Source organism: Bombina bombina, chromosome 3 (genome assembly GCF_027579735.1).
Source record: "Bombina bombina isolate aBomBom1 chromosome 3, aBomBom1.pri, whole genome shotgun sequence".
NCBI classification, from domain to species: Eukaryota; Metazoa; Chordata; class Amphibia; order Anura; family Bombinatoridae; genus Bombina; species Bombina bombina.
The window spans coordinates 1,092,359,892-1,092,376,680 of NC_069501.1; positions in this window are offsets into that span (position 1 = coordinate 1,092,359,892).

The following is a 16,789-nucleotide window of genomic DNA, read 5'->3' on the forward strand; positions in this document are numbered from 1 at the left end:
GCTCCGCCTCCACCCTGAAGAGCCGCTGGGATGAAGATGGATCAATGGACTTCATCAATGGTGAGTACCGATTTTGGGGTTAGTGTTAGTTTTTATTTTTATTTTTGGGGTGTTTTTTTTAAGATTAGGGCTTTTTTATTTTTAATGGGCTGAAAAAGAGCTAAATGTCCTTTTAAGGGCGATGCCCATACAAATGCCTTTTTCGGGGCAAAGTAGATCAGATTTTTTTTAGTTAGGTTTTTTTGGGGGGGGTTATAATGTCAGGGTGTTTTGGTTTTTTTTTTGGCAAAAGAGCTGTTAACTTTAAAGCAATGCCCTACAAAAAGGCCCTTTAAAGGGCTATTGGTTGTTTATTTATAGATAAGTTTTTTTTTATTTTGGAGTGTTTTTTTTATGGGGTCATTAGAATAGGAATAATTTTTACTATTTTGGATAATTTCATTTGTTATTTTTAGTAATGGTAGTTTTTTTTTAATTTTAGTGTTTATTAGTTTTTGTTGTAATGTTAGGTTTTATTATTTTTAGTAATGTGGGTTATTTTTTTGTGTTATTTTTTTTAAACAAGTAATGTTAGTTTTTTTTTTAAGTGTAAGCTTAGGTTTTATTTTTATTTAACAGGTAAGTTTGTATTTTTTTAACTAAATTAAATTATGTTAACGTTGGTGTTAGGTTTAGGGGTTAATAGTTTAATTTAGGTATTTTTTTATATTGGTGGACAGCGGTTTAGAGGTTAATAAGTTTATTTAGTGTTGGCGATGTGGAGGTACGGCGGTTTAGAGGTTAATAGCTTTATTTAGTGTTGGGGATGTGGGGGGACGGCAGTTTAGGGGTTAATAGCTTTATTTAGTGTTAGCGATGTGGGGGGATGGCAGTTTATGGGTTAATAGGTTTATTTAGTGTTGGTGATATGGGGGGGCGGCGGTTTAGGGTTAATAGGTTTATTTATTGTTGGCGATGGGGGGACGGCGGTTTAGGAGTTAATAGCTTTATTTAGTGTTGGTGATGTGGGGGGACAACGGTTTAGGGGGTAATAGGTTTATTTAGTGTTGGTGATGTAGGGGTACGGCAGTTTATGGGTTAATAGCTTTATTTAGTGTTAGCGATGTGGGGGGATGGTGGTTTATGGGTTAATAGGTTTATTTAGTGTTGGTGATGTGGGGGGACAGCGGTTTAGGGGTTAATAGGTTTATTTAGTGTTGGCGATGTAGGGGACAGCGGTTTAGGAGTTAATAGCTTTATTTAGTGTTGGTGATGTGTGGGGACAGCGGTTTAGGGGGTAATAGGTTTATTTAGTGTTGGCGATGTAGAGGTACGGCAGTTAAGGGGTTAATAGGTTTATTTAGTGTTGGCGATGTCGGGGGATGACGGTTTAGAATTAATATGAATAAACTGAATAGATCTGAAAATTTTGAAACTAATTTATTAGTTTTTGATATTTTTGGGGATTTTCACTATGGTGCCGATTCGGAAATTCGAATCAACAAAAATTTGTCCGAAAAAGAAATTCGGCCGAACAAAAATTGCACATGTATAGTCTGGATGTTATGACAGGGGCCCCTGCTGCTTGTCCACTGTAATTAGAACTCCCACATGCCAAATGAGTGGAGGTAAGCTGAAACCCCACTTGTTACATGTCAGCTACGTGCGTTTCACCCATGAACTTCTGGGCTTCTTCCAGCTTCATTTCATCATTCACTACTGATCCCATTTATTTAGTGCAATAGCTCCACTTTTATTATGTCCGGGAGAAATAGTGTTATAGTATCTTTAGATTGATGCCTTAAAACAATGTTAAAGTGCCATTAAACAGGTTGAGATCTGTGCATATCCTAAAAGGGCTAATTAAGTAAAAATAGTTTGCATTAAAAAAATGTTTAAAAATTGCTGTCAAGTATTTTAAAATAATTTTTACAAATAAGGAAAATTAGCTAACTCCACCCCCCTTATCAGTGTTTAGGCAGAGGAATTGTATTTCAACTGAGTTCACAGCTTCTAGGTATGCTCCAGCAGATAATCCATATTCACTTATGCAATTTACCAAAACAAAAGTGGCTATAGCTACAGTCATAAAAGGAAATGTGTGGGGGGAGTTTGAGCTCTACAATTCAGAAACTAAAAACAAAGGGTTAATGACGAGGCACTGCAGTATAAATTTGCAGGTAAAGTAATTCAAGTACATATTATATTATTTTGTCTCTATCCCAACTTATTTTATGTCCCTTTAACTTCTCTTTCAAAATCCATGTATACGTTACAAACTTACAATCACAGTTTATCTTCTTAATTTTACACAGTGACATTACTTTTTCTATATACAAAAAAACTGAGTTTTTTCATAAATTCAACTTACTGTAAATTCAATTTTTAGTGGTATTTTATATACATTCTTATACTATTTGTTATTTATTATTAATTAAATTCCATATTGCAAATAAATATATATACCAAATTTGAACTTAAAACTTATCCAAAGAAAGGGGCAAAATGCAATTCTTCATTCAAGCCTCTAGGGGTGAGTGATTGTAAATTGCATATCCATTTGCATTCAACTTGAAATAACCTCTGGTCTAAATTTCCTCCTCTATTTTAAAGATTTATTTATTCTAATCCTCTGTATGTTAACAATTTTTCATTCTGATCTAGTGATGTCGCGAATAGTTCGCCAGCGAATAGTTCCCGGCGAACATAGCATGTTCGCGTTCGCCACGGACGGCGAACATATGCGATGTTCGATCCGCCCCCTATTCCGCATCATTGAGTAAACTTTGACCCTGTACCTCACAGTCAGAACACACATTCCAGCCAATCAGCAGCAGACCCTCCCTGCCAGACCCTCCCACCTCCTGGACAGCATCCATTTTAGATTAATTCGGAAGCTGCATTCTTAGTGAGAGGAGGTACAGTGTAGCTGCTGCTGATTTAATAGGGAAATCGATAGCTAGGCTAGTGTATTCAGTGTCCACTACAGTCCTGAAGGACTCATCTGATCTCTGCTGTAAGGACAGCACCCCAAACAGCCCTTTTTAGGGCTAGAACATCAGTCTGCTTTTTTTTTTTTTTCCTGTGTAATCTAATTGCAGTTGCCTGCCTGCCAGCGTGTGTTTCAGGCTCACAGCGTATACTGTGCCCACTTACCCAGTGCCACCACTCATATCTGGTGTAACAGTAGTGTACATTTAAAAAAACAACACTTTTTTGACTGTGAAATAATAGCAGACAGCTGCCAGTACCCAAGATGGCCGCCAATAAGGCAGATGGGGAGGGTTAGAGAGCTGTTTTGGGGGGGATCAGGGAGGTTGGGGGCTAAGGGGGATGCTACACCACAGCATATGTAAATATGCTAAAAAAAATATATTTTTTTTAAAAACCTTTTATTTTAGTATTGGCAGACTTTCTGCCAGTACTTAAGATGGCGGGGACAATTGTGGGGTGGGGGAGGGAAGGGAGCTGTTTGGGAGGGATCAGGGGTTCTGATGTGTCAGGTGGGAGGCTGATCTCTACACTAAAGCTAAAATTAACCCTGCAAGCTCCCTACAAACTACCTAATTAACCCCTTCACTGCTAGCCATAATACACGTGTGATGCGCAGCAGCATTTAGCGGCCTTCTAATTACCAGAAAGCAACGCCAAAGTTATATATGTCTGCTATTTCTGAACAAAGGGGATCCCAGAGAAGCATTTACAACCATTTGTGCCATAATTGCACAAGCTGTTTGTAAATAATTTCAGTGAGAAACCTAAAATTGCGAAAAAATTTGTTTTTTTATAAATTTGATCGCATTTGGCGGTGAAATGGTGGCATGAAATATACCAAAATGGGCCTAGATCAATACTTTGGGTTGTCTACTACACTACACTTAAGCTAAATTTAACTCTACAAGCTGCCTACATGCTCCCTAATTAACCCCTTCACTGCTGGGCATAAAACACGTGTGGTGCGCAGTGGCATTTAGCAGCCTTCTAATTACCAAAAAGCAATGCCAAAGCCATATAAGTCTGCTATTTCTGAACAAAGGGGATCCCAGAGAAGCATATACAACCATTTATGCCATAATTGCATAAGTCGTTTGTAAATAATTTCTGTGAGAATCCTAAAGTTTGTGAAAAAGTGAACAATTTTTTTTTATTTGATCGCATTTGGCGGTGAAATGGTGGCAGTAAATATACCAAAATGGGCCTAGATCAATACTTTGGGTTGTCTACTACACTACACTTAAGCTAAAATTAACCCTACAAGCTGCCTACATGCTCCCTAATTAACTCCTTCACTGCTGGGCATAAAACAGGTGTGGTGCACAGTGGCATTTAGCAGCCTTCTAATTACCAAAAAGCAATGCCAAAGCCATATAAGTCTGCTATAATGGCATGTCTGGCACACAGTGTTGGGGCAAGGGTCTATCTGACCACTGATACCTGGTCTGCAAAGCATGGTCAGGGCAGGTATATCACCTACACTGCGCACTGTGAAGCGGACGTAACCCTTACACTAACTGATCGATACAACATCATACCTGATGTTTTAAAGCACGTTATTCCAAACAATTTAGGAATGTTAGGTGATTTATGCCCTTTATGGATTAAAACCAGACTCTGCATCAACTATGTAATTTTCCATGGGAGTTTTGCCATGGATCCCCCTCCGGCATGCCACAGTCCAGGTGTTAGTCCCCTTGAAACAACTTTTCCATCACTATTGTGGCCATAAAGAGTCCCTGTGGGTTTTAAAATTCACCTGCCTATTGAAGTCTATGGCGGTTCGCCCGGTTCGCGAACTTTTGCGGAAGTTCACGTTCGACGTTTGCGAACCCAAAATTTTATGTTCGCGACATCACTATTCTGATCATGTGTTTTCACAAAGTGTCTTGCTTCACTGCTAGTTTTTATGCATTTATTCGCAATGTCTCTCTTTGTTTATGTGTCCATTTTCTAAATGGAATTTTCTGAGCCAGTGCTGGATAGAAATATACTTTTTTCTTTAATTGTTTATATATATATATATATATATATATATATATATATATATATATATATATATATATATATATATATATATATAAAAAAATAAAAAATAAACATTTTCTTCCATGTGAAGAACATAGGAAATATTCTAACGCACCTTTAGCACAGTTTATCTAGTAGTGCAGCGGTAGTGGCGGCATGTTGCTTTGGATGCTATGCGTTTTGTTTAAAAAGTAGTCTGCCAGGTCTTGAGCACTAAAGGCAGATGAAGGGGGTGATGCAGGTGGGTAGAGGAGAGAGTTGAAAGTAGAGTCGTTTAGGGTTTGAGGAGTAAGTAGATATTAGAGAAGAGAAGTAGCTTTGCTTGGCAAAGTGAAGGGCATAAGTGTAAGAATGAAGAATAAACTTATAGTGGATGAAATCAGGTTCAGAGCAAGATATACATATACATATATACATGATTTTTAGACATATCAGCGTGAAAAATAATTGATATAAACCATGTTAAACTGAACATCTGTAGCTGGAGATTAAACATTGTACTCTCAGTATGATCAATTCCTACAGTATGCACTGTAGGTGTATTTATATTATCTCTGGGCATGATTCATTGTCAAAGCTGTAGAACTGACAAGAAAGTATAAATCATAGTTCTACAGGAATAGGAAATTCCAATAAAAAAATTCAGGTGTTATTTACTTTGCTATATAGCTATAAATGCCTGTGCTTCTGTGCTTGATTTTTAAGTTATTTCACAAGGATAAAATGACAGTAGCTTTTTAAATATGAGTTTAAAGATAAAACAAATAAAAATCAAGGTAAACACACATATGTGCACAAAAAAATCTACCAGATTTTAGGGAAGTCCCTTTGGAAAGTATTAATAAGCTCAAAACCGTCATAAAATGGGCCAGATTCACAGATGCTCATTGTTTAGGAGAGATCACGGATAAAATTAATTAAGTTTCCTTAAAGGGACATGAAACCCAAAATTTTTATTTCATGATTCTGATAGAGAATACAATTTTAAACAACTTTCCAATTTGCTTCTATTATTTAATTTGCTTTCTTCTCTTGTTAACCTTTGCTGAAATGTTTATCTAGGAAAGTTCATGAGCAGCAAAGAATCTAGGTTCTAGTTGCTGATTGGTGGATGCATATATATACCGATTGTCATTGGCTCACGCATGTGTTCAGTCAGCAACCAGAAGTGCATTGCTGCTCATTAAACAAAGCATATCAGGAGATTGAAGAAAAAATGTTAATAGGAGTAAATTAAAAAGTTGCTTAAAATGTCCTGCTCTATCTGAATCATTAAAGAAAAAATTTGGGTTTCATATCCCTTTAACCTAAGTTTTCCTGCTTATAACCAGTGGGCCTTCCAGACGTTATTTATTTATTTATTTATAAAATATTTTACCAGGAAGGATACATTGAGATTTCTCTCGTTTTCAAGTATGTCCTGGGTCAAGTATGTCCTATTTAATTTAAATAGTTGTGTTAAAAAGTGAGTGTACTGTTATTTCTCCAACATTGGTGTGTCCGGTCCACGGCGTCATCCTTACTTGTGGGAATATCTCTTCCCCAACAGGAAATGGCAAAGAGTCCCAGCAAAGCTGGCCATATAGTCCCTCCTAGGCTCCGCCCACCCCAGTCATTCTCTTTGCCGTTGCACAGGCAACATCTCCACGGAGATGGTTAAGAGTATGTGGTGTTTAGTTGTAGTTTTTTTATTCTACTATCAAGAGTTTGTTATTTTAAAATAGTGCTGGTATGTACTATTTACTCTGAAACAGAAAAGGATGAAGATTTCTGTTTGTGAGAGGAAGATGATTTTAGCAGACAGTAACTAAAATCGATTGCTGTTTCCACATAGGACTGTTGAGATGAAGTAACTTCAGTTGGGGGAAACAGTTAGCAGACTTTTCTGCTTAAGGTATGACTAGCCATATTTCTAACAAGACTGTGTAATGCTGGAAGGCTGTCATTTCCCCTCATGGGGACCGGTAAGCTATTTTCTTAGTTTCAAACAGAATAAAGGGCTTAATATGGGCTATAAAACTGGTAGACACTTTTATGGGCTAAATCGATTGCTTTATTTGGACATTTTATACATGTTTATGCTGATATTTCACACTTATAAACTTGGGGAACGTTTTTTAACGTCAGGCACTATGTTAGACACCTTTTCCAGTCAGGAAGGGCCTTCCCAGTTGTAGGCTGAGCCTCATTTTCGCGCCATTACTGCGCAGTTGTTTTTGAGAGCAAGCCATGCAGATGCATGTGTGAGGACCTGAAGGTAGTTGGAAAAGTTCCTAAAAGGCGTCATTTGATATCGTATTCCCCTCTGGGCTTGGTAAAGTCACAGCACAGGCTGTAGCTGGGACTGTATAGGGGTTAAATCTGTAACCGACTCCGGTTTCGTTATTTTAAGGGTTAAAGCTCTGAAAATCGGTGTGCAATACTTTTAATGCTTTAAGACACTGTGGTGAAATTTTGGTAAATTTTGAACAATTCCTTCATATTTTTTCACATATTCAGTAATAAAGTGTGCTCTGTTTAAAATTTAAAGAGACAGTAACGGTTTTGTTTTAAAACGGTTTTTGTGCCTTATTGACAAGTTTAAGCCTGTTTAACATGTCTGTGCCTTCAGATAAGCTATGTTCTATATGTATGAAAGCCAATGTGTCTCCCCTTTCAAAATTGTGTGATAATTGTGCCAAAGCGTCCAAACAAAGTAAGGACAGTACTGCCACAGATAATGAAATTGCCCAAGATGATTCCTCAGATGAAGGGAGTAGACATGGTTCTACATCATCTCCTTCTGTGTCTACGCCAGTTTTGCCCACGCAGGAGGCCCCTAGTACTTCTAGCGCGCCAATGCTTATTACCATGCAACAATTGACGGCTGTAATGGATAACTCCATAGCAAATATTTTATCCAAAATGCCTGCATATCAGAGAAAGCGCGATTGCTCTGTTTTAAACACCGAAGAGCAGGAGGGCGCTGATGATAATTGTTCTGTCATACCCTCACACCAATCTGAAGGGGCCATGAGGGAGGTTTTGCCAGATGGGGAAATTTCAGATTCAGGAAAAATTTCTCAACAGGCTGAACCTGATGTTGTGACATTTAAATTTAAATTAGAACATCTCTGCGCACTGCTTAAGGAGGTATTATCTACTCTGGATGATTGTGACAACTTGGTCATTCCAGAGAAATTATGCAAGATGGACAAGTTCCTAGAGGTTCCGGTGCACCCCGACGCTTTTCCTATACCCAAGCGGGTGGCGGACATAGTGAATAAGGAGTGGGAGAAGCCCGGCATACCTTTTGTTCCCCCTCCTATATTTAAGAAATTATTTCCTATGGTCGACCCCAGAAAGGACTTATGGCAGACAGTCCCTAAGGTCGAGGGGGCAGTTTCTACTCTAAACAAGCGCACTACTATTCCTATCGAGGATAGTTGTGCTTTCACAGATCCTATGGATAAAAAATTGGAAGGTTTGCTTAAAAAGATTTTTGTACAGCAAGGTTACCTTCTACAACCCATTTCGTGCATTGTTCCTGTCACTACAGCAGCGTGGTTCTGGTTCGAGGAACTAGAAAAGTCGCTCAGTAGAGAGACTCCATATGAGGAGGTTATGGACAGAGTTCACGCACTTAAGTTGGCTAACTCTTTTATTTTAGATGCCGCTTTGCAATTAGCTAGATTAGTGGCGAAAAATTCAGGGTTTGCAATTGTGGCGCGCAGAGCGCTTTGGCTAAAGTCTTGGTCAGCGGATGTATCATCCAAGACAAAATTGCTTAACATCCCCTTCAAGGGTAAAACTCTCTTTGGACCAGAATTGAAAGAGATTATCTCAGACATCACTGGGGGAAAGGGTCACGCCCTCCCACAAGATAGGCCTTTCAAGGCCAAGAATAAGTCTAATTTTCGTTCCTTTCGTAATTTCAGGAACGGACCGGCCTCTAATTCTGCATCCTCTAAGCAAGAGGGTAATGCCTCACAGTCCAAAACAGCCTGGAAACCGATGCAAGGCTGGAACAAGGGTAAGCAGACCAAGAAGCCTGCTACCGCTAACAAAACAGCATGAAGGAGTAGCCCCCGATCCGGGACCGGATCTAGTGGGGGGCAGTCTCTCTCTCTTTGCTCAGGCTTGGGCAAGAGATGTTCAGGATCCCTGGGCGCTAGAAATAGTTTCTCAGGGTTATCTTCTGGAATTCAAGGAACTACCCCCAAGGGAAAGGTTCCACATGTCTCAATTATACTCAAACCAAATAAAGAGACAGGCGTTCTTACATTGGGTAGAAGACCTGTTAAAGATGGGAGTGATACACCCAGTTCCAATGACGGAACAAGGAATGGGATTTTACTCAAATCTGTTCGTGGTTCCCAAAAAAGAGGGAATTTTCAGACCAATTCTGGATTTAAAGATCCTAAACAAATTTCTCAGTGTACCATCGTTCAAAATGGAAACCATTCGAACAATTCTACCCACTATCCAGGAAGGTCAATTTATGACTACCGTGGATCTAAAGGATGCGTACCTACATATTCCTATCCACAAAGAACATCATCAGTTCCTAAGGTTCGCCTTTCTGGACAAACATTACCAGTTTGTGGCCCTCCCATTCGGATTAGCCACTGCTCCAAGGATTTTCACAAAGGTACTCGGGTCCCTTCTAGCGGTTCTAAGACCGAGGGGCATTGCAGTAGTACCATACTTGGACGACATTCTAATACAAGCGTCGTCCCTTTCAAAATCAAAGGCTCATACAGACATCGTTCTGGCCTTTCTCAGATCTCACGGATGGAAGGTGAACATAGAAAAAAGTTCTCTGTCTCCGTCAACAAGAGTTCCCTTCTTGGGAACAATAATAGATTCCTTAGAAATTAGGATCTTTCTGACAGATGTCAGAAAGTCAAAACTTCTAAGCGCTTGTCAAGTTCTTCATTCTGTTCCACGTCCTTCCATAGCTCAGTGCATGGAAGTAGTAGGGTTGATGGTTGCAGCAATGGACATAGTTCCTTTTGCGCGAATTCATCTAAGACCATTACAACTGTGCATGCTGAAACAGTGGAATGGGGACTATACAAACTTGTCTCCAGTGATTCAAGTAGATCAGAAGACCAGAGATTCACTCCGTTGGTGGATATCCCTGGACCACATATCCCAGGGAATGAGCTTCCGCAGACCAGAGTGGGTCATTGTCACGACCGACGCCAGTCTAGTGGGCTGGAGTGAGGTCTGGGAATCCCTGAAAGCTCAGAGACTATGGTCTCGGGAAGAGTCTCTTCTCCCGATAAACATTCTGGAACTAAGAGCGATATTCAATGCTCTCAGGGCTTGGCCTCAGCTTGCAAAGGCCAGATTCATAAGATTCCAATCAGACAACATGACGACTGTTGCGTATATCAGTCATTAGGGGGGAACAAGGAGTTCCCTGGCGATGAAAGAAGTAACCAAAATAATACAATGGGCGGAGAATCACTCCTGCCATCTATCTGCGATCCACATCCCAGGTGTGGAAAACTGGGAAGAGGATTATCTGAGTCGTCAGACATTCCATCCGGGGGAGTGGGAACTCCACCCGGAGATTTTTGCCCAATTGACTCAATTATGGGGCATTCCAGACATGGATCTGATGGCGTCTCGTCAGAACTTCAAGGTTCCTTGCTATGGGTCCAGATCCAGGGATCCCAAGGCGACTCTAGTGGATGCACTAGTAGCGCCTTGGACCTTCAACCTAGCTTATGTGTTTCCACCGTTTACTCTCATTCCCAGGCTGGTAGCCAGGATCAAACAGGAGAGGGCCTCGGTGATCTTGATAGCCCCTGCGTGGCCACGCAGGACTTGGTATGCAGACCTGGTGAATATGTCATCGATTCCACCATGGAAGCTACCTTTGAGACGGGACCTTCTTGTTCAGGGTCCATTCGAACATCCAAATCTGGTCTCCCTCCAGCTGACGGCTTGGAGATTGAACGCTTGATTCTATCAAAGCGTGGGTTTTCAGATTCTGTGATTGAAACTCTGGTTCAGGCCAGAAAACCGGTAACTAGAAAGATTTACCATAAGATATGGAAAAGATATATCTGCTGGTGTGAATCCAAGGGATTACCTTGGAATAAGATAAAAATTCCTAAGATTCTTTCCTTTCTGCAAGAAGGTTTGGATAAAGGATTATCTGCGAGTTCTCTAAAGGGACAGATTTCTGCTTTATCTGTCTTACTACACAAACGACTGGCAGCTATGCCAGATGTTCAAGCATTTGTTCAGACTCTGGTTAGGATCAAGCCTGTTTACAGACCTTTGACTCCTCCCTGGAGTTTAAATTTAGTTCTTTCAGTTCTTCAAGGGGTTCCATTTGAACCTCTACATTCCATAGATATTAAGTTGTTATCTTGGAAAGTTTTGTTTTTGGTTGCTATTTCTTCTGCTAGAAGAGTTTCAGAGTTATCTGCTCTGCAGTGTGCTCCGCCCTATCTGGTGTTCCATGCAGATAAGGTGGTTTTGCGTACTAAGCCTGGTTTTCTTCCAAAGGTTGTTTCTAACAAAAATATTAACCAGGAGATAGTTGTACCTTCTTTGTGTCCGAATCCAGTTTCAAAGAAGGAACGTTTGTTACACAATTTGGACGTAGTCCGTGCTCTAAAATTCTATTTAGAAGCTACAAAAGATTTCAGACAAACATCTTCTCTGTTTGTCGTCTATTCTGGTAAAAGGAGAGGTCAAAAAGCGACTTCTACCTATCTTTCCTTTTGGCTTAAAAGCATCATCCGATTGGCTTACGAGACTGCCGGACGGCAGCCTCCTGAAAGAATCACAGCTCACTCCACTAGGGCTGTGGCTTCCACATGGGCCTTCAAGAACGAGGCTTCTGTTGATCAGATATGTAAGGCAGCGACTTGGTCTTCACTGCACACTTTTGCCAAATTTTACAAATTTGATACTTTTGCTTCTTCGGAGGCTATTTTTGGGAGAAAGGTTTTGCAAGCCGTGGTGCCTTCCATTTAGGTAACCTGATTCCCTCCCTTCATCCGTGTCCTAAAGCTTTGGTATTGGTTCCCACAAGTAAGGATGACGCCGTGGACCGGACACACCAATGTTGGAGAAAACAGAATTTATGCTTACCTGATAAATTACTTTCTCCAATGGTGTGTCTGGTCCACGGCCCGCCCTGGTTTTTTAATCAGGTCTGATGAATTATTTTCTCTAACTACAGTCACCACGGTACCGTATGGTTTCTCCTATATTTTTCCTCCTGTCCGTCGGTCGAATGACTGGGGTGGGCGGAACCTAGGAGGGACTATATGGCCAGCTTTGCTGGGACTCTTTGCCATTTCCTGTTGGGGAAGAGATATTCCCACAAGTAAGGATGACGCCGTGGACCGGACACACCGTTGGAGAAAGTAATTTATCAGGTAAGCATAAATTCTGTTTTTTTTCCTCTTCTTTAATTTTTTTTCTCAGTGATCCATTTTAAATACGGGAGTGTATTAAATTGTTTACAGATAGTCCCTTTACCTTGATTTTGCCATTTGTATTTGCTGTTTTTTGCCTGTTGTATCCCCACCTATACTAAAAATGTAAATACTTGAATAATGGTTATAGAAAAAACTAAGGCCTAGATTTGGAGTTTGGCGTTAGCCGTGAAAACCAGAGTTAGAGGCTCCTAACGCTAGTTTTAGGCTAACTCCGGTATTTGGAGTGACTCAAAATAGGGTCTAACGCTCACTTTTCAGCCGCGACTTTTCCATACCGCAGATCCCCTTACGTCAATTGCGTATCCTATCTTTTCAATGGGATCTTTCTAACTCTGGTATTTAGAGTCGTGGCTGAAGTGAGCGTTAGAACTCTAACGACAAAACTCCAGCCGCAGGAAAAAAGTCAGTAGTTAAGAGCTTTCTGGGCTAACGGCGGTTCATAAAGCTCTTAACTACTGTACTCTAAAGTACACTAACACCCATAAACTACCTATGTACCCCTAAACCGAGGCCCCCCACATCGCCGCCAATCGATTAAATTTTTTTAACCCCTAATCTGCCGACCGCCACCTACGTTATACTTATGTACCCCTAATCTGCTGCCCCTAACACCGCCGACCCCTATATTATATTTATTAACCCCTAATCTGCCCCCCACAACGTCGCCGCCAGCTACCTACAATAATTAACCCCTAATCTGCCGACCGCAAAGTGCCGCCACCTACATTATAGCTATGTACCCCTAATCTGCTGCCCCTAACACCGCCGACCCCTATATTATATTTATTAACCCCTAATCTGCCCCCCACAACGTCGCCTCCACCTGCCTACACTTATTAACCCCTAATCTGCCGAGCGGACCGCACCGCTACTATAATAAAGTTATTAACCCCTAATCCGCCTCACTAACCCTATAATAAATAGTATTTACCCCTAATCTGCCCTCCCTAACATCGCCAACACCTAACTTCAATTATTAAACCCTAATCTGCCGACCGGAGCTCACCGCTATTCTAATAAATGTATTAACCCCTAAAGCTAAGTCTAACCCTAACACTAACACCCCCCTAAATTAAATATAATTTTAATCTAACGAAATTAATTAACTCTTATTAAATAAATTATTCCTATTTAAAGCTAAATACTTACCTATAAAATAAACCCTAATATAGCTACAATATAAATTATAATTACATTGTAGCTATTTTAGGATTAATATTTATTTTACAGGCAACTTTGTAATTATTTTAACCAGGTACAATAGCTATTAAATAGTTAAGAACTATTTAATAGTTACCTAGTTAAAATAATAACAAAATTACCTGTAAAATAAATCCTAACCTAAGTTACAATTAAACCTAACACTATACTATCATTAAATTAATTAAATAAACTACCTACAATTACCTACAATTAAACCTAACACTACACTATCAATACATTAATTAAATACAATACCTACAAATAACTACAATGAAATAAACTATCTAAAGTACAAAAAATAAAAAAGAACTAAGTTACAAAAAATAAAAAAATATTTACAAACATAAGAAAAATATTACAACAATTTTAAACTAATTACACCTACTCTAAGCCCCCTAATAAAATAACAAAGACCCCCAAAATAACAAAATGCCCTACCCTATTCTAAATTACTACATTTCAAAGCTCTTTTACCTTACCAGCGATCCGTCCTGAAGAGCTCCTCCGATGTCCTGATCCAAGCCCAAGCGGGGGGCTGAAGAGGTCCATGATCCGGCTGAAGTCTTCATCCAAGCGGGAGCTGAAGAGGTCCATGATCCGGATGAAGTCTTCATCCAAGCGGGAGCTGAAGAGGTCCATGATCCGGATGAAGTCTTCTATCAACGGCATCTTCAATCTTCTTTCTTCCGGATCCATCTTGCAGACCTCCGACACGGAACATCCTCTTCTCCCGACGCCTACTAGCCGAATGACGGTTCCTTTAAGGGACGTCATCCAAGATGGCGTCCCTCGAATTCCGATTGGCTGATAGGATTCTATCAGCCAATCGGAATTAAGGTAGGAATATTCTGATTGGCTGATGGAATCAGCCAATCAGAATCAAGATCAATCCGATTGGCTGATCCAATCAGCCAATCAGATTGAGCTCGCATTCTATTGGCTGATCGGAACAGCCAATAGAATGCAAGCTCAATCTGATTGGCTGATCGAATCAGCCAATCGGATTGAACTTGATTCTGATTGGCTGATTCCATCAGCCAATCAGAATATTCCTACCTTAATTCCGATTGGCTGATAGAATCCTATGGATGACGTCCCTTAAAGGAACCGTCATTCGGCTAGTAGGCGTCGGGAGAAGAGGATGTTCCGCGTCGGAGGTCTGCAAGATGGATCCGGAAGAAAGAAGATTGAAGATGCCGTTGATAGAAGACTTCATCCGGATCATGGACCTCTTCAGCTCCCGCTTGGATGAAGACTTCAGCCGGATCATGACCTCTTCAGCCCCCCGCTTGGGCTTGGATCAGGACATCGGAGGAGCTCTTCAGGACGGATCGGTGAACCTGGTAGGGTGAAGACAAGGTAGGAAGATCTTCAGGGGCTTAGTGTTAGGTTTATTTAAGGGGGGTTTGGGTTAGATTAGGGGTATGTGGGTGGTGGGTTGTAATGTTGGGGGGGGGTATTGTATGTTTTTTTTTACAGGCAAAAGAGCTGAACTTCTTGGGGCATGCCCCGCAAAGGGCCCTGTTCAGGGCTGGTAAGGTAAAAGAGCTTTGAAATGTAGTAATTTAGAATAGGGTAGGGCATTTTGTTATTTTGGGGGTCTTTGTTATTTTATTAGGGGGCTTAGAGTAGGTGTAATTAGTTTAAAATTGTTGTTATATTTTTCTTATGTTTGTAAATATTTTTTTATTTTTTGTAACTTAGTTCTTTTTTATTTTTTGTACTTTAGATAGTTTATTTCATTTTAGTTATTTGTAGGTATTGTATTTAATTAATGTATTGATAGTGTAGTGTTAGGTTTAATTGTAGGTAATTGTAGGTAGTTTATTTAATTAATTTAATGATAGTATAGTGTTAGGTTTAATTGTAACTTAGGTTAGGATTTATTTTACAGGTAATTTTGTTATTATTTTAACTAGGTAACTATTAAATACTTCTTAACTATTTAATAGCTATTGTACCTGGTTAAAATAATTACAAAGTTGCCTGTAAAATAAATATTAATCCTAAAATAGCTACAATGTAATTATAATTTATATTGTAGCTATATTAGGGTTTATTTTATAGGTAAGTATTTAGCTTTAAATAGGAATAATTTATTTAATAAGAGTTAATTAATTTCGTTAGATTAAAATTATATTTAACTTAGGGGGGTGTTAGTGTTAGGGTTAGACTTAGCTTTAGGGGTTAATACATTTATTAGAATAGCGGTGAGCTCCGGTCGGCAGATTAGGGGTTAATAATTGAAGTTAGGTGTTGGCGATGTTAGGGAGGGCAGATTAGGGGTTAATACTATTTATTATAGGGTTAGTGAGGCGGATTAGGGGTTAATAACTTTATTATAATAGCGGTGCAGATAAGGGGTTAATAAGTGTAGGTAGGTGGAGGCGACGTTGTGGGGAGCAGATTAGGGGTTAATAAATATAATATAGGGGTCGGCGGTGTTAGGGGCAGCAGATTAGGGGTACATAAGGATAATGTAAGTAGCGGCGGTTTACGGAGCGGCAGATTAGGGGTTAAAAATAATATGCAGGGGTCAGCGATAGCGGGGGCGGCAGATTAGGGGTTAATAAGTGTAAGGTTAGGGGTGTTTAGACTCGGGTTCATGTTAGGGTGTTAGGTGCAGACGTAGGAAGTGTTTCCCCATAGCAAACAATGGGGCTGCGTTAGGAGCTGAACGCGGCTTTTTTGCAGGTGTTAGGTTTTTTTTCAGCTCAAACAGCCCCATTGTTTCCTATGGGGGAATCGTGCACGAGCACGTTTTTGAGGCTGGCCGCTTGCGTAAGCAACTCTGGTATTGAGAGTTGAAGCTGCGTTAAATATGCTCTACGCTCCTTTTTTGGAGCCTAACGCAGCCTTTCTGTGGACTCTCAATACCAGAGTTATTTTTATGGTGCGGCCAGAAAAAAGCCGGCGTTAGCTACGCGGGTCGTTACCGACAAAACTCTAAATCTAGGCCTATGTAAACAAGAAAGTTTAGAAAAAATCAAACTCCCAGTGGGGTAATTGGTTATTGGTTTCAGTGTGTATAGAGAGAGAAGGAAGATTTTGTGTAAATATACGCCAATGCAGTTAGTTCTACCTGCAAGCTCAGCCCATTTTATTGGATTGTTTCAATTTACAGAAACCGTTAT